The sequence below is a fragment of the Panthera leo genome, chromosome B4 (assembly GCF_018350215.1).
Source record: "Panthera leo isolate Ple1 chromosome B4, P.leo_Ple1_pat1.1, whole genome shotgun sequence".
Lineage (NCBI taxonomy): Eukaryota > Metazoa > Chordata > Mammalia > Carnivora > Felidae > Panthera > Panthera leo.
Window position 1 is genome coordinate 48,491,300 of NC_056685.1, and position 24,348 is coordinate 48,515,647.

Here is a 24,348-nt window from a genome sequence, read left to right on the forward strand (position 1 = left end):
CCCTTGAAATTTATATAAGAACTGATTTCAAACGGATAATGTATTTAATTGTGCTACTTCCTCCCGGGGAGGAGTGGGACGGAGAGAATGGAATCATCCCCATCAAACACACAGGCACGCACCACGCATTCCATCACCCCAATCACAACCACCGCTCCCCTCCGAGTGCTTTCTGTACTTTTACAACAGCAACTGAGAGCAGATGTAGGAAGATTGAGAGGAGACTGGGATCCGCTCCCCAAGTTGCTCTAGAGGAGTCAGGGAAACCCCCGCACAACTCCGGAGTCTCAGAGACGGTGGAAAGGGTTGGGGCGGAGCCTGGAGTGGGGGTTGCCCAGCAAGAAGAGGCGGCAGGCGGACCCCGGTGGGAGGGCTGGGAGGCTGCTGTCACTTTATGAGCCCGCAGACCAGACTGAGAGTATCCTGCTGCGGGAGGACCGCGGCCGGCTGGGTGCAGGGCCCCCGCCTCTCGCTCACCACGCGCACCCCGCGTCTCCTCCGGAGCCTCGGTGGCGGCGGCGGCAGCGGCGGCGGAGCCTCGCCCACCTCAATCCCCACCCTCTCCATCCTTAGCTGTTAAAGAACAGCAGCGCCTGGCACGTTCCTGGCGGACCTCGGGCGCAGAAGACGAAAGGAAGCAGGCGCAAGGGGACTGGGAAGGCAGCATGCGCCCGCCGGGAACAGCCTCGGCGCCCACGGTCTGAGGCGGCAGCCTCACTTCGCCATTGTGAGCCGCCGCCGGGGGAGCTCGCACGCGCCGTGGACCCCCCGGGTCCCCGTCGGCACCGTGATGGGGCACCTGCCCGCGAGAACGCGCGGAGGCCGCCGCCTCCTGCCTCTGCTCTGGCTCTTTGTGCTACTCAAGGTAGGGGAGCGCCCCCCCACCCCCCACCCCGCCCCTGCCCCGGCGGTCCTGCCTGCGTCCGCGCTCCGACGCCCCGGCTCCATCCCGGGGGCTTGATGGCCGGGCCGCTGCACGCGCCGGTCCGTGCAGCCGGGCGCAAGCTTTGTTGTCCTTGCGTGTGCTTGTTCCCGGCGGTTTTGAGGGATGGGATGGAAGAACAGGCAACTTTGCTCCCTCCAGCTTTCGCCCTTTGTGCTCTTTTTTTTTTTTTTTTTTTTTTTTTTCTTTACCGCGGCTGGTATCCACGTCAAAGGTGGGCTTGTTAGGTAGTGTTTCACCAGGCAAAATGAGGTCACTTTTCCTTCTGGTCACTACTGCAACTCCAGTGCTCTCCCCAACGGTGTGTGCGGCTGCTTTGTCTCAATTTACTTTCTGCTGGAACTATGCACCTGGGGCTGAGCTCCCTGTTCGCAAAGGACTGCCGGGGTGGTTCGTGAGCATGGTTTTCTTTGAATAAAGACTGTCAACTTGAGCCTGGAGAGAACTCTTTTCCCCAGGTCTTCATCTTCAACCTCATCGTTCCCCTTACAAAGTCTTTAGACTTTCCCCCACCTTATTTACAAAGGCTGGTATCTCTAAATTTAAGTGGCAGAGAAATCTGTGTGATTAACTTTTTCGAGTTTTCTTTGGATTCTGCTGCTTTAGGCTGTGATTTTGAGGAAAATGAGAAGGAAGGGGGCTGCTTAAAAAAATCCTACTTTGTTAACTATGCTGTGCATGAAATCTTTCAGACAAATTTCAGCTACATGTTTGCTTGGAAAGTAGTGTGGAGTTGTGAGGTAATTGTCTACCACTTGTGTCCTCAGTGGGTCTAGCTTTTCGTTTCCTCATTAGTCCTTTTCCCTTCCTGGCAAAGTAGGTCACAGGTGACTGGGAGCTATCCTTTCAGCACCACCGTGATTGCTACCTTGGAAATGGATGTAACGTTAATGGATGCAAAGGTTTCCTTACCAAAGAGTCACTTTTTGCTTACGTGTACCATTAATTATGAATGCTTGACAAGGAGACAGTGGAACAGGACCAATGGATTGAGAAAAGCATCAATTTTAAATATTCCATATCTTTATGGCTCTTAATGGAATATAGGAAAAAACAGTTTCAAGGAGAAAAAGCAACAGAGTAAATACATGAAATTTTAAGTTATATTTAATATGTTTTCACAGTTTTCTTACGTTTTAAATGATAGTTTTATTTAAAATCTGGCAAATGATAAGTTCGGTCATAGGCTTTTACTCTAGGAGATTGCTCTTTTAGCATACCCCACAATTGTATTAGATTTATTTAAGCTTTTTATTAATTTTTCTACTTGTCAAATTCTGTCATAACTATTATGTCTATGCAACCCTTGTCATGAACCCCAAGTGGGAGATGGCATCACCACACATGTTTCTAAGTAACAGCTAAGACCTACATGTATGACATCTGCTCCAAATCCAACCTTTGGCACAACCACAGGTTTTTATTTGAATTCTTCATAACGTGTGAGAATTTCAGGGATGTTCAAATGATGAGTTTGAGAGTGGGGGTGGAGCGCTGCAATTAAAATGTACAAAATGTGGCAAAACTTCTAATCAAAACCTGATACAGATGTGAGAAAATGCAGTCAGTGTTGGCATAATAGTAGTCTCAGTGACTGTAATAGAGGTTCACCCTATTCCACATAATAGGTGTATTTTTGCCCATTTGCAGATGGATGTCAATTATGGTTGACTGCATCACATAGTAAATACATTGATAAAGCTTGTCATTTAAATAAATATTGCAATGGGACAACTATGTAAATGTGGTTTTGTGTCGTCTTAATATAAAGTATATCAGAGGAAAAAAATTATATGTATATATACTGAATACCCATCAGGTGCCAGTCAGTCTTCCGGGGACTTCATATATGCTATTTCATTAGGCTTAATCTGTTACAGTTGACAAAGAGATGTTCACAGTGTTAAATTGGGCACAAAGGATAATGCATTTACATTTGGGAATAGTATATTACGTGATAAAATGGGCATATCGTATCATCTCTTTACAATTTGGAGATATATTTGCCTTCAAGGTTTTGAACAAGTGTCAGTAAAGTAGTCCTGAAAACAATTCCGTTATTAAATAGCAGATTGTTGATTGAATCCCAATGATAAGCTCTGTGTGCTGAGTCAGAAACATTCATCCAACCTCACCCAAATCTCTGTAGCTCTCATTATGTCAACAAATCTTTCACTACTCCACATGAAGTGTCTTCTATATAAGAATAAAAATTCTTAAAAGCGATAAAGTTAGAGAAACTAAAATATGAGGCTTGATTTATAGTATTATCTTTTTCACAAATCAGAAGCAAGCAACTGGGTATAAGTGACGGGAAGTCTAAAAATTTGAATCTGTATGATTGGCTATAACTAGTTTCATTGAGGTAGCCTAAATGAGCCTGGGCATGGAAGCCTTTGTGCATCATTCCTTATCCCTAGCTAAGTGATAGGGACATTTAATCAGGCATCTCAGATTGTCTAAATCATCCCCTGTATGCTGTAAGGCTAATATCTGCACAACTAGTGTTGCATAAACAATGTTAATTATGAAATTAAAAAAAAATTTCATAATCAATATTGATGGTGTATATAACAATAGGAAAAAAAAGTAGAACTCTTATCAAGTATACTGGGAACTACCAGTCTGGAAATCTTCTACCCACATATGAATGTAAATGGAGTATTTATCTGATGAGTCTCCTTCTTGTGCGTCTTCCCATAATTCCCAGGGAAAGCAATATAATTTCTCTCACCTATCCTATCTTTACTAAACCTCTTCTTGAAAATTGCTTCCTGTATCAGTTCACTCGATATCAGTATTTTGTCAACTAAAATGCAAATTGTAGAATATGACATCATAGGAATTTAAATTCTGCCTTCCCTGAAATGGTGCTCATTAGTAGTCAAGTGGAATGTTTCTCTAAACTCATAGGCTTGGCATGAATCCTTCTTTCTTTACTTAACCTCCTCTCTATATTTTTCTCTGTGTCTGCTCTTACCTGATGTGTAATTAAAGAACATTAAATTTGAAAGAGGACTTAATTATATTTTCTGAAAGGAGGTTTATGTTTAATTCTATAAAACATGAGTGTTATGATGTTGGCCATAGTACTCCTATTTAGGAGAAATATCCACTTTCCAAGGTCTGTCTGCCTTTCTCCACCATTCTCTCTCTCTTTTCCTCTTTCTCTTTCTCTCCCTCTTCTCATCCCTCTCTCTTTCCCTTTCTTTGATTCTCTCTCCCTCTCTCTTTCTCTGTCTCTCTGTCTCTCTCTCTCTCTCTCTCTCACACACACACACACATGCACACAGACACACACACGAAATAATTTTCACTTCCTCATGGAGGTTTCATTCACATTCTATATTATACAACATTAGCAGATGAACTATAATGTTTTCATCTTTCTGGAGCAGCTTGAACCACCCTCCTCGTAATGAAGTTTGCTGTCATTAACTCCTCTGTCAATCGACTCCTTTGATAAATGTTGTGGCCAACCTTTTAGAGAAACTCTTTCGCATATGACATTGCCAGTTAGTTGGAGAAGGTTCACCGGGCAGGGCTTCTACTGGGGATTGAGTAATCCTTCCAACTGTCCACATGTTTGCCTTTGTTCTTTGTTGCGTGACAGATTATTGTTACCTTAAGGAATAAAAAATCCACACCATACCCCTGCCTCATTTTGGCCCATAAGAAAATGCACATCTGTAGGCATAAGTAATTAAAAACAATGTAAGAATTGTACTTTTTTAAAAAATTTTTTCATGTTTATTTGTTTATTTTGTGTGAGAGAGAGACAGAGCACAAGCAGGGGAGGGGCAGAGAGAGAGACAGAATCCCAGGGAGGCTCTGTGCTGTGAGTGCAGAGCCCAGTGCAGGGCTTGATCTTGCAAACCATGAGGTCATGACCTGAACAGAAATCAATAGCCAGAAACTTAACCGGCTGAGCCACCCAGGCACCCCTTTTTGTACTTTATTTATTTATTTATTTTTAATTTTATTATTTAAAAAACTTAATGTTTTATTTATTTTTGTGAGAGAGAAAGACAGAACATGAGCAGGGGAGAGACAGAGAGAGAGAGGGAACCATAGAATCTGAAGGAGGTTCTGGGCTCCGAGCTGTCAGCACAGAGACTGATGCGGGGCTTGACCCATGATCTGAGCGGAAGCTGGATACTTAACCAACATCCAGGCACCCTTGCACCTTATTTTTAAATGTGGCACTATTTCTAGCATCTAAATGTCCAACTTAAAGTTATTTAAACTTATAAGCACATTGACTCTTGAGTTTTATGAATACAATTTCAACTTGAGTCTTGAGGGTTTGCAAAGGACCTTTGGTGTTGGATACACTTGGTGCACCTATTTAAGCCATTGTGATTGGCAGCAGTGTGGCACAAGAGAAGGCTTAACAGGAATGACCATAGGTATTTCTCATTTTCTTCCTAATTTAATGCCTTCAGCTACACAGTTTCAGTGCTGCATTTTCAGAAGCATAGCCCCACTGCAATGATAAGCTTCACTAGAAAGCACCTAGTATGTTCATTTTATTACTCCAAATACATTTATTTTTGTTTTCTTTTTAATTTTTAATGTTTATGTATTTTTGAGAGAGAGAGAGAGAGAAAGAGAGAGACAGAGTGTGAGTGGGGGAGGGGCAGAAAGAGAGGGAGACACTAATCTGAAGCAGGATCCAGGCTCTGAGCTGTCAGCACAGAGCTTGACATGGAGTTTGAACCCACCAACCGTGAGATCATGACCTGAGCCAAAGCCAACGCTTAACTGACCCAGCCACTCAGGCGCCCCTACGTTTATTTTTGAAATAAAGGAAGGTGTATTGCAATTTTTTGTCTCCCACTGTGCTTAGTATGTGGAATTAGGCAAATGATAGAAGCTTCATAAACAGAATTTCAATTTTCAGCATTATATAGTTTCTGACAGAAAAGTGTTAAATACCATCGTATTGATTTGTGAACACATCTTTAAGGAAAACATGAGAAAATTATCATTTTGTGAATTAAATCATTATAATTACATTGCAGTCATTACAGTAAAAAATAATAAAAAGTTACCAGTTCCTTATATCAAGAACTTATTAAGATTATGAATCAAAATACCAAGGTGTTATTTTTTCCAAAAATGCAGCACTGTTGATTGCTCATTTATTCACCACTGCATTTGCTATCATCTATATAAAAGCAAAGTTGAAATAATAGAAGAAATCTCTTTCGTTACCTCTACATGTGACCTGCAGCTTCAGCCAACATCCAGCCAGCTCTGCAAGTCATATTCTTGCTTCCTCTTCCATATCATCATTCTTCTGTGACCACTACCAGCTAGAGCGGACAAAGATTTCTGCATTCTTCTAATAGAAACCACTCTAATTTTTGCCATAACGTTGCCCTTGAGAGAGATGAAGCCTTTCCTACACCCCAGTCTTGGTTCTATTTATGGTGGTATTTAATCCAAGAGCATAACTCAAAGCCTTAAAGAACTCTTCTGTCATGGCCTCAAAGATCCATTGGTATTAGCTCTTTCTGCTTAAATAAATATGTGAGAGACTTCTTTGTGCACCTGTGTCCTTTATTTGAAGAAGCAAAACAAGGCTGACGTGGCACAAGTGGAATGAGCCAGGGGTGAACAGGTTGCGACGAAGCTAGAGGCAGATACAAAGACTCGTATCCTCATCTCTCCTGGTGCTATTGGCTCCAACAGGTGCCGTAGTGCTTCCACCAGCTCATCAGGGCAATATGTAAATAACCTCATTAAGCACCTCTCTTGTAATCTACAGTCACTAATTATTCCTAATTACTAAGTTTGTCTTTTCACAAGCTTGTCCTTGGGCTCCAGAGCACTGATCCTTAGGCTGTTTTTTTTTTCCTCTGAACATGGTGCCTTCAAATTTACTTCTATAAGTACAACCATATTTTATCCTTGTGTCAGAAAACCGTTCTCAACTCTTTCATTTAAAATCTAATTCTCCAATGAAAGATGTCTGCTTTCCTAGACATTCTAGTTACCTAAAAGGCCAACTCCTTTTACTCCTGAATATAGTAGAACCAACAAACAGAGGATGTTCGAAACGAAGTTCTAGAGGTTTCTTGGTAAGGAAGATTTTTCCTTTCCTTTTTTGTCAAGAAATTGAGATGAAAGAGAGAAAAATGATAGTTGCCTGGGAAAATACTTCAGAAACAGAGAATCAGAACTGCCAATAGGACTCTGAGTTTGAGAATTGTATTAAAAATTATAAATATTCATGTTGATTTTTGTAAGGAAATTAATATAGGGAAAATTAGGAAATCAAATGAAAAGGAAGTTTGATGAAAACAAATGTATTGCCATCTTTCTATTTATATGCAAATAAATTTCTTATTGAATACTCTTCATTTATTTGGTTTCCCACTCTTCCTAAATAGGAATGCTGTGCAGCTCATTTTTCTAACAAAAACTGGTCTTATCATAAAGTGAATTAAAACCAAATGAACCTGCTAATTTTTGTAACTTTACTAAACAAATTAAAAGCATTTATCTACAATGTAGGGGTCCAAAATCAGAATTGTATTCCATAATACTAATGTGTATTTGATGTACATGACAGATGTTTCCCTTTTTTTCTGTATCACCTCATTTAACTGTTTTTCAGGTAACAGAAACTTTGTGTTTGTTTTCTTTCTACCACACCTACTTTTTTATGATAGATTATTTGTATGTGAGAAAATATCATGGGTCTACCAGGTCCTTAATCCTTTTCTTTCTTTATGGCCTCCTATTGACCAAGTGATGCACAGAGACATTTCTGTCCCTTGTTCCCTTTACTCTTAACCCATATCAGAGACCAACTATAGCCCTGTGTGCTGAACTTGATTTTGATTCCCTCTTGGTTCCTCTCATAGGAGCTTGTGATTGGCATGTACAAATAAGATGTTAGAGAATTCCACAGAATCTGCAGTGCCCTTTCCATATTTGGTCTGATCTGAGTTCTGATTCCTAACTTCTTCTACCCTACTTTCTGAATCAGGATTCTATTTTGATTAACTCTAGCATTACTGGCTTGTGATCCTGGCTTTAACTTCTGGTTAATCTCTCCCTGTCATGTAGTTTCCTTGAAAGAGTATCCTATAAACTCTTCTGCCTAACCAGTCTTTCCCCAAAGCCAGAATGGTCACATTAAGAAGTTACTTTTCTTCTTCAATACTAAGTCTGTCTTTCCGATTCCAGGATAATGATTTGCTGTCCAATTCCATTCAGTTAATCAAACAGTGACTGAATATTTATTGTGTGCCAGGAATTGTACCAGATGTTGTAGGTACAGGAATGGACAATAGTCAGTTGAATCTTCACAAATGATATAGTGGGAAAATAGACATAAAAGAAAATGCCATTAAAATTCAGTGAAGTTTTTGTTTGTTTAAAATTTTTTTTTTCAACGTTTTTTAATTTATTTTTGGGACAGAGAGAGACAGAGCATGAACGGGGGAGGGGCAGAGAGAGAGGGAGACACAGAATCGGAAACAGGCTCCAGGCTCCGAGCCATCAGCCCAGAGCCTGACGCGGGGCTCGAACTCACGGACCGCGAGATCGTGACCTGGCTGAAGTCGGACGCTTAACCGACTGCGCCACCCAGGCGCCCCAGTTTTTGTTTGTTTAATAGAGAAAACTATGTTAATAGAAAACTACGTTAACATAGTTAAAAAAAAACTATTTTAATATGCTACAGGAGAGACTATATCTCATGGTTTGGGAAATGATTTCTTAAAAGATGATACCTGAGCTGAGCCTGAGTTAGGTTTAAAAATATGGACATACAGACAGAGAAAACTGCATGAGCAAAGGCCCACTGTTGCAAAAAGAACGCAAGCATGGCAGAGTTTAGGAAAATACAAGCATGCATAAAAGGAAGGGAGGGGATAGATACCAGATCAGGGAGACTCCTATATCCTGTGCTAAAAAAGTAGGATCTTTATTTTCTAGGCGAAGATGATCATTGAAGGGTTGGGCCAGGCATAGTAGAGTAAGATTTGTAGTTCAGAGAGAGTTTTTGGCTATAAGAAAGGTTATCCCAAAGGTGAAGTGGGCCCGGAAGCAGTTGAACTACTAGGAGGTTATTATAATGGTCCAATTAAGAGATGACAAATGGTGACCCTAGGGTGATGGGAAAAGAAACTAAAAGTAAGGAGACAATGTTAAAAGTAGCTAAATTGACAAGGCTGGTTAGATGTGGGGAACCGGGGAGAGAGTAATTTTATGCTAACTTCCAGATAACTGACACCTTTGCCTGAAATCTTGCAGTTTTAAGAATGTGTACTCCTCCAGATCGGTTTACCCCCTTCCCTATCATGCTTAGTACCATTGTTCCCGCTCCACACCTTTATTAATCGTCCTTTAATTAAACTCTCTAGGATTTCCCCTGAGTGCCCTACTGGGGCCTTGACTGATATATAGGACATGCCAAATTTAGTGGAAGATCTCTTGAGTTTGAAGCGCCAAAAAACCACAAGAGTATTATTAGATATGAGTCTGATGTCCAGGGGCGATGGCAAGCCTGGAGATGTGAATGGGGATGTCCCAGCAGAGAGAAAAGTAGAGAAGGGCAGTGGGCCAGGATGGGCTTTGAGGAGCACTAACATTTAATAAGGAACTTAAGAAGATGAAGAAGAAACATCCAGAGAGGTGTAAGAGGAATGTAGAATCAAGGAAATTCGGAGTCTAGGAAATTTCAAGGGGGAAGGATTGGCCAACAACATCAAACACAACAGAAAGGTCCCATAAGCTAAGATCTGGAAAATATCTTTGGACTGGAAAATAGGTAGGCCATTGGTCTCCATGAAGCTTGGGAAGAGCTGAGGAATAGAGAACCGGGCACTTATTTGTTAAGAGCATAGGCATCAGGTCAGAGAGACCTGATTTCGATTTTGGCTTCCTTGGCTATGCCACTTACCAACAAGCTGGATGTGGAGAAAAGTTATTTCACTTGTGTGGTGCCCCTTTGGCAATCTGTTGCACTTATGTCAGAGAATACTTGTCAGGCAGGAATAGGTGAGATGGCCATAACGTACTTTAAAAAGTGCCTTAGAATACAGTAAGCACTCAATAAGTGTTCTGTACAAAAACAAAAAGGGAAGGCAAGAGCTAGGATAGGAAGGCAAGAGGTAGCTAAAGCAAAATCAAAGAGGTAGAACAATAAAAATGTGTATAGAGCCACATCTTCCAGAATATGCGTCATGGAACATGAGAGACTTCCAATGTCAAAGATGTTATTAAAACTAAACACTTCTGTGGTAACATGAATCTTGGAATAATCAATTTAACTTTGTTTAAACTATTATTTATTCATTTACTCTTATTTTTTTGTACCAGGACTTCTCAGAACACTTAGTATGTTAATATGCATTGTGCTTTCCAGAAGGGAGATCTAGCATGTAGCATTTCCCAAGTTTGACTGTAGAACCCATTTTGTAAAAATACTTCATGGGAATACATGTGATTACACTCTAAGAAACAATATCTGTGCTTGTACACTAGACACTTCTTTTTATTCCTTTATCTTTTTTGTAAATGAGAAATTTAACTTTAATGATAAGAAAAAAACACAGCAGCAAGATCCTTTATAATTTAAATCGCAGAATCAGAAGACTTTGCATGAAGGAAAGTAACCATTCCCAACTTTCTTATCAAGGACTGATGTTCAAGAAACTGTCTTAGGAGAAAACAAATGTACATATTCTCCTTATTTTACGGATTGTGCTAACTCCAGTTTTGGTAACTGTGTATACAAAAAAGGTTCTTTGGCTTTTGGCTATTGAAAAGTGAAAAAATCATTTTGACCCTATTTTCTAATATAATCATCTTACTATATAACTTGAGAGAACAATATCTTTTATTCAGTATTATTTGTCTCTAAGATTACTGCCAATTGGTTTACATTTTTTTTACTGTTTATTTATTTTTGAGAGAGAGAGATACAGAGTGGAAGTGGGGGCAGGGCAGAGGGGGGTGGGGGCAGAGAGAATCCGAAACAGGCTCCAGGCTCCGAGCTGTCAGCACAGAGCGCAACATGGGGCTGGAACCATGAGATCATGACCTGAGTGAAGTTGGATGTACGGCCGACTGAGCCACCCTCGCACCCCTGTGACCATTGGTTTTAAACGGTGAAATCACTCTCAGGCAAGAGGTGGCTGCTCCCCTTCTCAGCACCTGTTTTGTTGTTTGGTTAGTTTGGTTTGGGGATGAGCTGTTTCTGGTGGTAGCTTTCACACATTGCTACTATCTCCATTTCACTTGAGTTGAGCACTGTGTTGTGACTGTTCCCGCTTTCTTGCATGCTCTGAATAACTGCTTGTCAACAGACCTGACAGGTTATAAAGATAAAATGTGAGAAGCTTGTCATCTCTCTGTCCTGTCCTCCACCGCCCATCATACCACTTTCACAGTTTACCCTAGCCCAGATTTTCTGCCTGTTGCCCGTTCTTCTCTTTTGTGGCCATGACAGCTAGTTGGGTAGAAGGCAATTCTCGTTCTTCCCAGTAGGGCCCCATGATGAACCATGATATCGATTTGAGAGTGTTAGCATGAGAAAAACACTTGGTACATTATAAGCATTTTATAAATGCAGATTTTACTTTATTCCAATCTCTGTTCAAAGGGTATTTCCTCAACGTGTCTTTTGTGAACAGCCAATCCAAAATCACCCCATCACTCTAAAATTTTACCACTTTTACCTGGATTTATTTTCTTCAGAGAATGTATCACTCACCACGTGGTGAGTTTTTTATTACTTGATCCTCCTTTGGAATGCTTGTAAGTCCCATGAGAGCAAGGACTTTATCCACTTTGTTCCCTGCTGTATCCCCAGCTGCTAGAAGAGCACCTGGACCATGGGAGATGCTCCGTGAATACTTGTTGAATAAATGAATGAATGTTGCAGGAGTACATGGGGTGAGAAAGGTCAGGCAGCAGCGCTGGGACAGACTCAAGAGGATGAGCTAGATGCAGGCGTGCCAGCGCAGGGACGGGGCTGCTGCACAACCCTGTGAACTAGGAGGGAGAGTCGGTCAGGCGGGTGGTGCCTGGCAGCGTGAGGGGAATCAGAATGAGGAGATGGTCTGGAAATGCTGCGCTGTTGATCTTGTGAAGAAAGCAGAGACCTTATTATAAGTGAAAATGAACTTTTTTAGGCATCAGGGGTGAGGTTGCTCACCTATTTTGTTCTTGCTATTTTCTTGGGTCAGAATAAACTGCCAAGGAAGGACAAATGATGTGTGGCCAAGCAACAGATGGGTTCTCTTGTGTGATCAATTCTCATTTGTAGTAAAGTAAAAACGGATTTTTTTAAATCACTTATTCTCTATCGTATTCATTAACTGTGTATAATTTACTTTGACTTCTAAAACAAAGTTATTTCTGAACTCTTGAAATCTAAGAATGTGTTCTTTTTTAAAAAATATAATTTATTGTTAAATTGGCTAACATACGGTGTGTAAACTGTGCTCTTGGTTTTTGGGTAGATTCCTGTGGTTCGTCGCTTACATGCAACACCAGGTGCTCATCCCAACAAATGCCCTTCTCAGTGCCCATCACCCATTCCCCCCCCCAACCCCCACATCCACCCTTAGCTTGTTCTTTGTATTTAAGAGTCTTCTATGGTTTGCCTCCCTCCCTCTCTGTAACTATTTTTTTCCCCTTCCCTTCCCCCACGGTCTTCTGGCAAGTTTCTCAAGATCCACATATGAGTGAAAACATATGATATCTGTCCTTCTTCGACTGATGTATTTCACTCAGCATACTACCTTCCAGTTCCATCCACGTTGCCACAAATGGCATGATTTCCTTCTTTCTCATTGCCAAGTAGTATTCCTGAAAAACAGTGTGGAGAGTGTGTTCTTTCTTGGTTTTACAGTTTGAAAATATCAACATTAAAAGAATTTTATAAATAATTTTTCCTCATTTTCCTCTCACCAAGCATGTTGATGTACTCAGATTGGCTCTGGACCTCTAAACTCATTTTCAGAAACTTGTGTAACTAACTGAAGCTAGATGACAAATTATTATTTTTCTTTAATACTTAAAATTTATGATTTTTTTACCCCTAAAAATGATATTTTTGAATGCATATGAGTACTTCACAGAAAAAATTTTAAATGGATTTTAGAAAATGGATGTCCTTTCCTGTATAAGGTCCCAACATGTAATTTTATATAGAAAAAGATGGTAATTTTCATACTCAGTTGAAATACTGGATAATAAGTATTTCATTATCCCAATATGAACAATTAGTTGAGCTGATTGAGTAAATTAGTGCTTTGTTCATTAAAATGTTAGTATATACACACCAATACCCTGGATTTTCAAGATTTTCAAATGACAAAAATACCCGAAGTATGATTAAAACAAATGCTATTACTTCTATAAATCAGTGTGTCACTAGAGAATCGAAAGGTGTTACATCAGTCATATACCAATCTATATCTAAGTATATATAGTGTACCATTCACTGTGCTGGTCTACTACTGTGCTGGTAAAGTGTGAAAGTTTGGGCTAGTTGTAATTTTTTTCTATTACCTTAATTTTGCTTTGTTTGTTGATAAATTAATATATCCCTTAGAACCAAAAAGAGAAGAAAATTGTGATCAAATATAGATATACTCACATGCATGGCTATTAACCACAATTCTGTGATTAACAAATTATTTTCCTTAAGTTTAATGATCTTTTTTTAATATCAAATCAAGGTTTCTGGAAATCTTCAAAAACAGATTTATAAGGGTCCCTTTTTGTCTCTGAGTGGCTATGTCAGAATTAGACTAATTAGACTACATCATCCTCTCTCTTGGTAACCAGGAATTTCCTCTTAAAGTCAAGTTGGTGCTCCGTAAAATAGACACCCTAGTAATATTGCTATAGCATTTCTATTTACTTTGACATTGTGCTAAAAACTAAAGTGTAGTCATAAAATTGGAGTGTTCTTGCCAAATACCACAAAGTAAAAACATCATATTTACAATAAGTGCCAACACCATTATCATAAGAAATGCCTTATTACTTGGATGTACTTAAAATTCCTAGATTTTATCTAAGAAGAAAAATTGGCTTACATTTCTGAATAAGTTGATTAATAAGGTGAATAATAAAAAGCCAAGGGAATTATATGTTGTCTGTAATGTATTATTAAACGGTGAGTCATGTGGTCCTCCTTTAAAGGATTATAGAAAAATCCTTTATACATGTATGAAACGTATGTGTATAACAGAGTTATTTACATATAAATATAGTGATGAGATATGGCCAAGTTCATTTTTTTCATCATCATGGAGAAATTCCTCTACGGTTTCCCCTAATTTATACTTTTTAATTAGTCTCTCAGAAATGACTACAGGCCTCACTCAAAATGGTTAGGTACTGGGGATTTGTAATATTGAGATTCTGTTGTTGTCAAAACTGTGCCAAGATGATTTCATGGGCTTAGAATTAAGTATTATTGACTTAGTCCTAAAAACAGCTTATCAGTTGCTTCTTTTTAATTAGCTGTAACTGTTAAATCTTCTAAAAATCAGCCATTCTTTAGAGGTGCTCTACGTTGCTTCCTTGAATTCATTTTTTGCGTATTTGCAACTAACAAAATACAGCCGTATCTTTAAGTCTTTTTTCATCTGATTGACGCACCATTGTCTTATTTATTTATTTTTGTTGAAGGCTAATTGGGAACATAATGAGAATCTTTCTATTGAAATTCTTGATGCTGTGCCGAGGCCTTCAATTAGCCTTTTACTACATGGCTTCTGGAGGTTCTAAAGAAGGAAGTACTTAATTTGAAATCTGTAAGTAATTCTGAATCAGGTGTGCATCACCAGACACAAGAATTTTATAATAATGGATTAAGAATTCAGAAACTAATACATGTTCACTGAGGAAACTCTGTCAGATACAACAGGAAGGAAAAGAAGAAAGCCGTCATTCCTACACACTCTATTCCAAAATAACCACCATCTGGAGATATATCATTCCAAATTTTTCCCAAAGTCTGTGTATCTAAGTGAGTATGTAAAAAAGAAAAAATAAAATTGTCCTACTATTTTAGCCTACTCTTTTCACTTAAATGTATTATAATAATTTTTCAAGCATTTTCAATCCTCTGCAATTTAGGACATTAGGTCATAGATCTTTGGGTCGACTGTATTCAATTCCCAATTGTATTTGCATTTGTTAAGGACATGGATGATAATGGGGCACCTGGGTGGCTCAGTAGGTTGAGCGTCCGACTTCGGCTCAGGTCATGATCTCACGGTCTATGAGTTTGAGCCCCACGTCGGACTCTGTGCTGACAGCTCAGAGCCTGGAGCCTGTTTCAGATTCTGTGTCTCCCTCTCTCTCTCTGCCCCTCCCCTGCTCATGCTCTGTCTCTCTCTCTCTCTGTCAAAAGTAAATAAACATTAAAAAAAAAAAAAAGGACATGGATGATAATAAAATTGATTATGATCACAAAGTGTTGGGGATTGTCACCTATATGTGGGCCTCTCATTTGTGAGGCTACTTCAGAATTAACCACTTAGAAAGACTTCAGAAGCTATATTGCAAGCATTTATTGCCCATTTCTCCATAGCTAAATACAGTGCATAAAAAATTTAAGAGTATAGGCTTGCTAGTCAAAAAGATGTAGTATTGCTGATCCTCTCACAGCAGACACAAATTACAGTGGCTGCCCAGATCACCATTCCTTCTGTGGCCAAGTCGGCCATCTGCTCCACTACCTGCCCTCTGTAGACGGAACTTCCTTCTTTCTGATCCATATGTCCTGAAAGGTGTTGCTACCCTCCTACTTGGCCTCAATGCCCTGGACAGAGTGATCAGTCAAAGGGGTGAACCCCTGCCCTAAGATAAGCCCATTTGGGGACTACACCTCACTGACCGTTGTCTTTGAGCTTGTCATTGATCTAAGCCAAACCTATCAGAATCTGTCCCTGCAAGTATTTTCAAACTGGCAATGGTGGGGAAGAGTCCTCCCCTCTCAGTTGTGGAGCTCTGACAAGAGCTAAGACACACAGAGGTAAGACATGAGATTAGAAACTGTTCCCAACCATAAAACTGACTCACAAGAAGATACTTTTTTTTTTAAATATAAAATACTTTCTTTTTTTAAGTTTTTATTTAAATTCTAGTTAGTTAACATACAGTATAATATTAGTTTCAGGTGTACAATATAATGATTTAACACTTGCATACATCACCCAGTGCTCCTCATGACAAGTGCTCTCCTTAGTCCCCATCATCTATTTCACCCATGCCCCCATCTCCCCTCCCATCTGGTAACCATCAGTTCTCTATAAAGAGTCTGTTTCTTGCTTTGTCTCTCATTGTCTTTCTCTCTTATTTTTTTCTCTTTGCTTGCTTGTTTCCCTTCTTGAATTCCACATATGAGTGACATTTTCTAACTTAAAAGGAGGAGGGAGGAACAGTAGGGACTTCAGCAAGACTATCATTCATTGCGAGAAGACTGTCTCATTTCTCAGACTCCAGAGAGTCACTCCAGAGGTACTCAGAAAGATTACAAAACAGCAATCTACTCCAATACAATTCCATCATAGCCAAGCAGGCATAATAGCAATGCTTGGAATCTTTAAGTAATCTGAATAAGAGTGATTATATAATTTATCATACTAACCAGGGCATTTCTGAGAGTGAAGGGATCATTATGCTAGGATAGCGGGCATAAATCGGCCTGTTCTGGGAGAACCAGGACAGATGGTTAGTCCTTCCTGAAAATACTAACAAAAATGTTTGATGCGGATTGTACTCACGAGCTCGTCACCCATCTCACCCATGTCTGAAAACCTATGGTTTAAACAGGTTGAATTAGCCATATATGAGGAACTGTAATTTTCTTCATCAAAACCTAGAGCCTGTGCAGGAATGTTTACAGCAGCTTTGTTTGTACTAGCCAAACACTGAAAATAACCAAAATGGCTTTCAGTCAATGAATGGTTCAATGAACTGTGGTATTCCCATACCAGGTAATACTACTCACAGCAAATTGAATGAACCTCAGGAAAATGATGCTGAGTGAAAAAAGCCAATCTCAAAGGGTTTCATACTTTAAGATTCCATTTATATATACCCTTGAGATAACAAAATTATGGAAACGAGAACAAACTTGTGGTTGCCAAGGGTTAAAGATTGGGTGGGGAGGGGAGGAGGGAGGGGGTAGAGATGGCTATAAAGAGGCAGCATGAGGGGCGCCTGGGTGGCTTGGTCGGTTAAGCGTCTGACTTCGGCTCAGGTCATGATCTCACGGTCCGTGAGTTCGAGCCCCGTGTTGGGCTCTGTGCTGACAGCTCAGAGCCTGGAGCCTGTTTCAGATTCTGTGTCTCCCTCTCTGTCTGCTCCTCCCCTGTTCATGCTCTGTCTCTCTCTGTCTCAAAAATAAATAAACGTTAAAAAAAAATTAAAAAAAAAAGAGGCAGCATGAGAGAGCCTTGTGATAATGGAAGAGTTGTGTATCTTGATCGTGGTGGTAGTTACATGAAGTTACACACGTGATAGAAGTGTATAGGTCCGTATATACTCAGACACAAATGAGCACATAATTACTGGTGAAATCTGAGTAAATTCTATGGATTGTGCCAATGTCAGTTTCATAGTTTGGATATTTCCTTGTTTTGGATATTTTCTTATTTGGATTTGCAAGATGTCAACATTGGAGGAGGCAGGGTGAAGTGTGCACGAGACCTTTGTGTCCATTTCTTTACAACCTTCTCTAAATCTGTAATTTTCTCAAAGGAAAAGGTTAAAAAACCTTGTAAGCATATATATTTATTTACTTATTTTTATTGTGATCGCTTCTCAGCCTTTTGGCTAAGATCAAGTGTATTTTTATTGTGCCTGGCACTCTGTTAAGTATTTTAGCTGACTAGTTGACAGAGCCTCTTTCTTATGAGGACTGTCTCAGAAAGAAAATAATTGTACTAGGTAAAGATATCTAAGCAAATGTGAAAACAAAATATTAGAAAATTACACAAGGGCCTCAATACATCACATTTACCACAAATTCAAGTGCATTATGAAGAAGGTTGGGTGTTGCACTACATTCTTACAAGATTTATCTACTGAGCTCTGGAAAGGACCCAAAGTTATTGGTCCTTTCATAATTCCGATAACATCAATGTTAAAGACAACTTTTTTAAAATTATTTTTTAATTTTATTTTTTTAAATTTACATCCAAATTAGTTAGCATATAGTGCAACAATGATTTCAGGAGTAGATTCCTTAATGCCCCTTACCTATTTAGCCCATCCCTCCTCCCACAACCCTCCAGCAACCCTCTGTTTGTTCTCCATATTTAAGAGTCTCTTATGTTTTGCCCCCTCCCTGTTTTTATATTACTTTGTTTCCCTTCTCTTATGTTCATCTGTTTTGTCTCTTAAAGTCCTCGTAGGAGTGAAGTCATGGTATTTGTCATCCTCTGACTAATTTCGCTTAGCATAATACCCTCTAGTTCCATCCACCTAGTTGCAAATGGCAAGATTTCATTCTTTTTGATTGCTGAGTAATACTCCATTGTATATATATACCACATCTTCTGTATCCATTCATCCATCAATGGACATTTGGGCTCTTTCCATACTTTGGCTATTGTTGATTGTGCTGCTATAAACAGTGGCGTGTATATGTCCCTTCGAAACAACACATCTCCATTTTAATGACTCTTCAGAAAATAGTTGAAAATAGAGTAACAAATTACCATTGTGGGAAGTGAGGACAAAATACTTAATTGATTAATCAAGTGATATCATTCTTCCTTTTTGGGTGAGTTATTAAGTAACATATCTAGAAATAATATAAATAAATTAGAATGAAATAAAAAGTGTAAGACAAGTTTAGGAGGCTTGAGTAAAACAGGGGAGATGAATGCAGGATATATGAAGATGAACAGGTATTTAACTATTTCAACAAGTCAATCATCAAACATATATTAATCTGGACATGTAAGAAACATGCTGTGTTCATCATCTCCAAGAGTATAGGACAAAGTTATGCCCTCAGGAAGTCTGTAATATAAAGGTAAATAATATAAGTATATAGCAAGTTAAAAGGCAATATATGACTTACCACTGTAAGAGATTTCTGAAGTAGTAACACATTTATTTGCAAATGAATGAAACAGATAACTTATAGGCAGCAAAGTGCCCTTGCCTTCAGATAAGGAAGAGAGCCCTTAGGCTTGAAGGAGCACTAGGTTCAAGAATGAAGATAGATTTTAATCTGAATCTGGTCTGATAGAGTCAGATAGATAGACTAGGTTAAGGAAAACTTTCTAGGTTGGAGAAATAGGAGCAAATAGGAATGTGAGAAAATGTAGACTCTGTTTAGGAGGCTTGAGTAAAACAGGGTGGATGGATTCAGGTCCTAAGGGGTTTGAGTGGCTGGAAGCAAGGTGGAAAAGGTGGTTTTCCCCCGCCAGGAGCTTCTTATTCAGAACCTTCTGTACAACAGTGCTACAAAGGCAAACATTAAAATGAGCTTTACCTCAGCAGTGGTGTGCAGGCAAAAAAAAAAAAAAAAATTATCATACCTCATTTTAGCTTTAATTGCTTTTATAATTCTGAATTTGCTGGTAAATGCAAATGCTTAATTCTAAATACGTGCGCTCTGTCTTAATTAGATAAAATAATCCTCTGTTGGTTGGGTAGTTCAGTAAATTAGTCCCTAGACTTAAACTCCCCTGGATCGTGTTGTTTATGCATTAATCTGTGTGCACTCTTAGAGATAAATGGAAAATAAGTGGATTTTTCAGAGACAAGTTGTAACTGTCAGCATACTTTTGTCAACCTTCAAAATAAAATAGCCAGTTAGTATACCAACAAAATGAGTTTATTCAGGAATAGCAGATAAATTGCAATTTGAGACATGCAAACTATGCCAAACCATAGGCAAGTCCGGAGAACAAAGGAGAGAAGTATTGTTTTATAGAGGTGAAAAGAATTTGGGGAGGGCTTTTTGAAACAAAAGTCTGCAGGAGGTGAGTAAGAGTTTGGGGTTGTGGTGACTTACTGGCTGAATTGTGGCAGTTCTCATTGGCTGGGTTGTTGTTGGGCAAGGAGAAAATCTTCCTTCCTCCTGCTTGGGATAGTAAAGTAAGCTTCTTCTAATCAAGATATATAGAGTAAGCCTGAAAGAGTGGTACATGCATCAGTGATTCCCCTTCAGGACCTCCATTTTAAAATTTAAAAAAATTTTTTTTTTAATTTATTGTGACAGAGAGAGAGAGAGAGTAGGGAAGAGACAAAGAGAGAAGGAGAGAGAGAACCTGAAACAGCCTCTGCTATCAGTGCACAGCCCAATGTGGGGCTCAAACCCATGAACTGTGAGATCATGACCTGAGCCGAAACCAAGAGTCGGACACTTAACCAAATGAGCCACCCAGGCACCCCAGGACCTCCATTTTGAATGAGATTTTCCTTTCCGTGGTTTCACACTTTCAGAATTAGATGCTCTGCATGTGACTAAAAGTTGCCATGCTTATTATAAAAATTATAATTCACATACATATCCTGTCATGCTTGTAGAATTTCTTCTACAGTTTTATCCTTTATTTAAAACTACAAGTAAAAATGACATTCTACTAGACAAAACTAACTAGAAAATCTGAACCTGTTATACACATAAACATCCTACCAACTCAGCAATTAGGGTCCTACCAATAGTGCCACATTTGTTTATAAGGTATATCCAAAAGGAAACAACCAGTACAAGTATCTCTGGCAGAAGTGAAAAGACAAGTTCTTCCAACGCCCGCCATCTTACTGAAAATGATGGTGGTGATCCTGACAATCGCTGTCATTTATTGAGAGGCTGTTGTTTACTGGGGACTGGCCCAGAGACTTTGCACACATGACCACATTGCATCCTAATATAATCCTGTAATCATCATCACCGTTTTAATAATGAGTAAACTGAGTTTCAGACAGGTATTGAAGGAGTTAGGAATGAAACCATAGAATCTGAACACTATATCATACCCTTCGGTGTGAGAGCTCTCACATGGCTTCTATTTCCTCATTACTAACTTATATCTTCTGCCTCTTCCTCTTAAGATAGAAGTATTCTAGCACCTGGGTGGTCAGTCAGGTGAGCGTCCCACTTCAGCTCAGGTCATGGTCTCACGGTTCATGGGTTCCAGCCCCACGTCAGGCTCTGTGCTGACAGCTTGGATTCTGTGTCTCCCTCTCTCTCTGCCCCTCCCCTGCTGGTGCTCTGTCTCTCTCTGTCCCTCAAAAATAAATAAAACATTAAGAATTTTTTTAAATAAATTTTAAGATAGAAATACTATGAGACACAGGAGACTGAATCAGCTTTTGAGTCATTGGTGGGGACTACCATCCAGAAAGAAATGGGCTACAGGTTACTCCTGGAGACAGTTGATTCCTGCTCATCCAAAACTCTTTCTTGGAGTTTCTCCTTTCTGTCAATCAGTCTGTTGGTCACATGTTCAACCTTTGGTTTAATGAATTGGGGGCTTTTGCCCTTTGTTAGATAATTGCACAGAGCCGAATATAATACATTGTGTTAAGGTAGAGAGCTCAGACTTCCAGTTTTTGTGTAGAGCATTGAGAATCAATGATTCTCAGGAAGATTTTTGTCCTGGCTTTGGAAGCCGACTTGAGATTTTGTAGCTTGCTGGCTTTCTGCAGCATTTACACCTCAGACAGGCCTTTTCCTCCATGAAAGATGCCACCTGGACAAAAACAATTTTAACACTAATGTCTTCCTTTTGATTGCATTAGATTTGCAAATTAAACAGATTAATGGTAGTGCTCTGTGTTCCTCTCAGCTCTTCTGTTTAATACTCTTATCTGACAAAGTGTAAATAGAAGACATAATTAATTACTCATGACGTGCATGTCAAGTTGCATAAAAAATTACATCCCCAAGACACCCATTATTACACATCTGACTGTTCTGTGAAATTGGTTTTGTAAAGAAAAAGCATACCTGAAGATAAGGTTTTGTTTGTTTTTCTCCTCTTTTTATTTAATTTACTAGAGTATCTTGAAAAAAGATGTGGAAGAACGACATGAACTGTTAACATAATTTTAAAGAGCTTACTTCATTTGCCCAAGGGTGTGTTATTTTTGCTTTTTTGAAATTTTTCTGTCGGGTTATGAGATACTAAGCTCTGTATATGAAACTAGTAAAAATGATGATGCTTGCATAGAAGGAAGGCCCCAGAATATGGCTATTAATGCTTTAGAATATGTCTTGCTGAGAAATTATTAGCCAAGCACACTATGCCTTACCATCCCCTCCATAAATTATCTCAACCTTGAGCTGGGAAGTGTACTACCATGACTGAAAAAAAACCAGAATAATTGTTCAGCCATTTCTTCTGTCTCATCTGTTTGAGTTGATCTGAATGAAATGAGGTCTGTGCTTTAACTGGAGAGCTCAGCATTTCATATTTAGCTCTCAATCTGTTTTATGATAATTTTCGAAGGAACAGACTGCTCATGACAAAATGTGCTGTACTATTATTAAAGGTGTCCTGCCTTTATAGATTTCTATCACTTTGAAGCAAAATGATGGCTGGGAGGATTTTTGAATGGGCATATTTTCCAAGTTTTTAATAGATTTTTAATAAAATGTAATAGGTATCTCAAGTTGGAGAAAGCCAAGTACCTGATGGAAGAGTATTTTAGGGTTATCATAATGAAACAAGGCAGCATGGAGGAAAGATCATTTGCCCACAATCACTTATTCACTTTACCCATCTGTAAAAATGAAAATTTCTACCTCACAGGATTACGGTGCAATTTAAATGAGATAATGTCTGAAAGGTCTTTGTAAATTGTAAGACACAAGTTAAATATGTGATATTTGGGTGCCCGGGTGGCTCAGTCAGTTGAGTGTCCGACTCTTGATTTTGGCTCGAGTCCTGATCCCAGGGTTACGGGATCAAGTTCCGCATTGAGCTCTACACTGAGTGTGGAGTCTGCTTAAGATTTTCTCTATCTCGGAGCGCCTGGGTGGCTCGGTCAGTTGAGTGTCCAACTTCGGCTCAGGTCATGATCTCACCGTTCATGGGTTTGAGCCCCATGTCAGGCTTTGTGCTGACAGCTCAGAGACTGGAGTCTGCCTCAGATCTGTGTCTCCCTCCCTTTCTGCCCCTCCCCTCCCCTGCTCATGCTCTGTCTGTCTCTCAAAAATTACACATTGAAAAAAAAAAAAGATTTTCTCTTTCTCTCTCTCCCTCTGTTCCTCTCCCACTCTTGTCCTGTCTCTCTCTAAAAATAAAAACAAACAAACAAATAAATAAATAAATAAATAAATAAATAAAATATTATCTTATTAAAAAATGATTGTATCTCCTGTTTCATTTGCTCTGGTACAGAGATGTTTTCTTTTTTCACATTTATGTGTATCTGCCCATGTGGATAGTGTGTGTCATGGAGGGCTGTATTTAATACTGTAATATATTCTTTTTCTTTTTAAAAAATAGAGTTTGCCCTACCCAAGTTAATTTTGGGCCACCTATAATCACAGCTTGATTATGTGACTGGTATGATTTAATGTATAAAATTTACTAAATATTTATGACTAGTAACAAAATATTTTCATATCAGCTTTACCTCTGATCTACTGATCAGATCATTCCAATAAAAATGATTTTTTTTAAGTTTATTTATTTACTTTGACAGAGAGAGAGAGAGAGTGTACACGAATGAGTAGGGGAGGGGGAGTGGCAGAGACAGAGAGAGAGAGAGAATCCAAAGAAGGCCTTGTGTTTTCAGTACAGAGCCTGACACGGGCTCAATCTCAGAAACTGCAGGATCATGACCTAAGCTGAAACCAAGAGCAAGAGTGGGACGCTTAACCAACTGAGCCACCAAGGCACCTCTAAAAAAGAATTTTTTACGTAACTTTGTGCATGTAATACTGTCAAGCATTCTATTCGTTCAGTATGTATATGATTATTATTCATCTTTTATATGTTATATTGAACCATAATTCATTCATTCTTTTAATGAACATTTTTTGAGCAATAATTACATGCCAAATACTGTGCAGATCATTCACTATTTCTTCAGGTTTCACTCATCTGTGCTTAGAAATTGGTACATATGTACAATAATTCCAAATATAAACCAGTTGGCTCCATCAGTACACGTGAGGCAATAGCCCTCTTCCTCTAAAGTGTCCATTTGGGTATTTCTGACTATCTAGTGGGGCATTTATTCTGGAACCTCAGTTCCTCTGTGTACCACCTCTGCCCTTCCAGCCCCTTCATTCCCCTATTAGACATCTCCCCTACTCTACCAGGTACTACTCCTGCAGTCCAACCCCTTCCCTGACTCTCTCAACATTTCCTGTCGCCTTGATAACTGAGGATTTCTTACTGGTCAAGCTTGTGTTTTGGCTTTTGTTTTTCTCCCCA

General features: G+C 39.3%; 1 pseudogene; it reads left to right on the top strand.

Annotated features, from left to right (window-relative positions):
* Positions 1 to 394: 394 nt before the first annotated feature.
* The window catches only part of LOC122225355, a 59,478-nt pseudogene continuing 35,524 nt past the window's right edge, over positions 395 to 24,348 (top strand).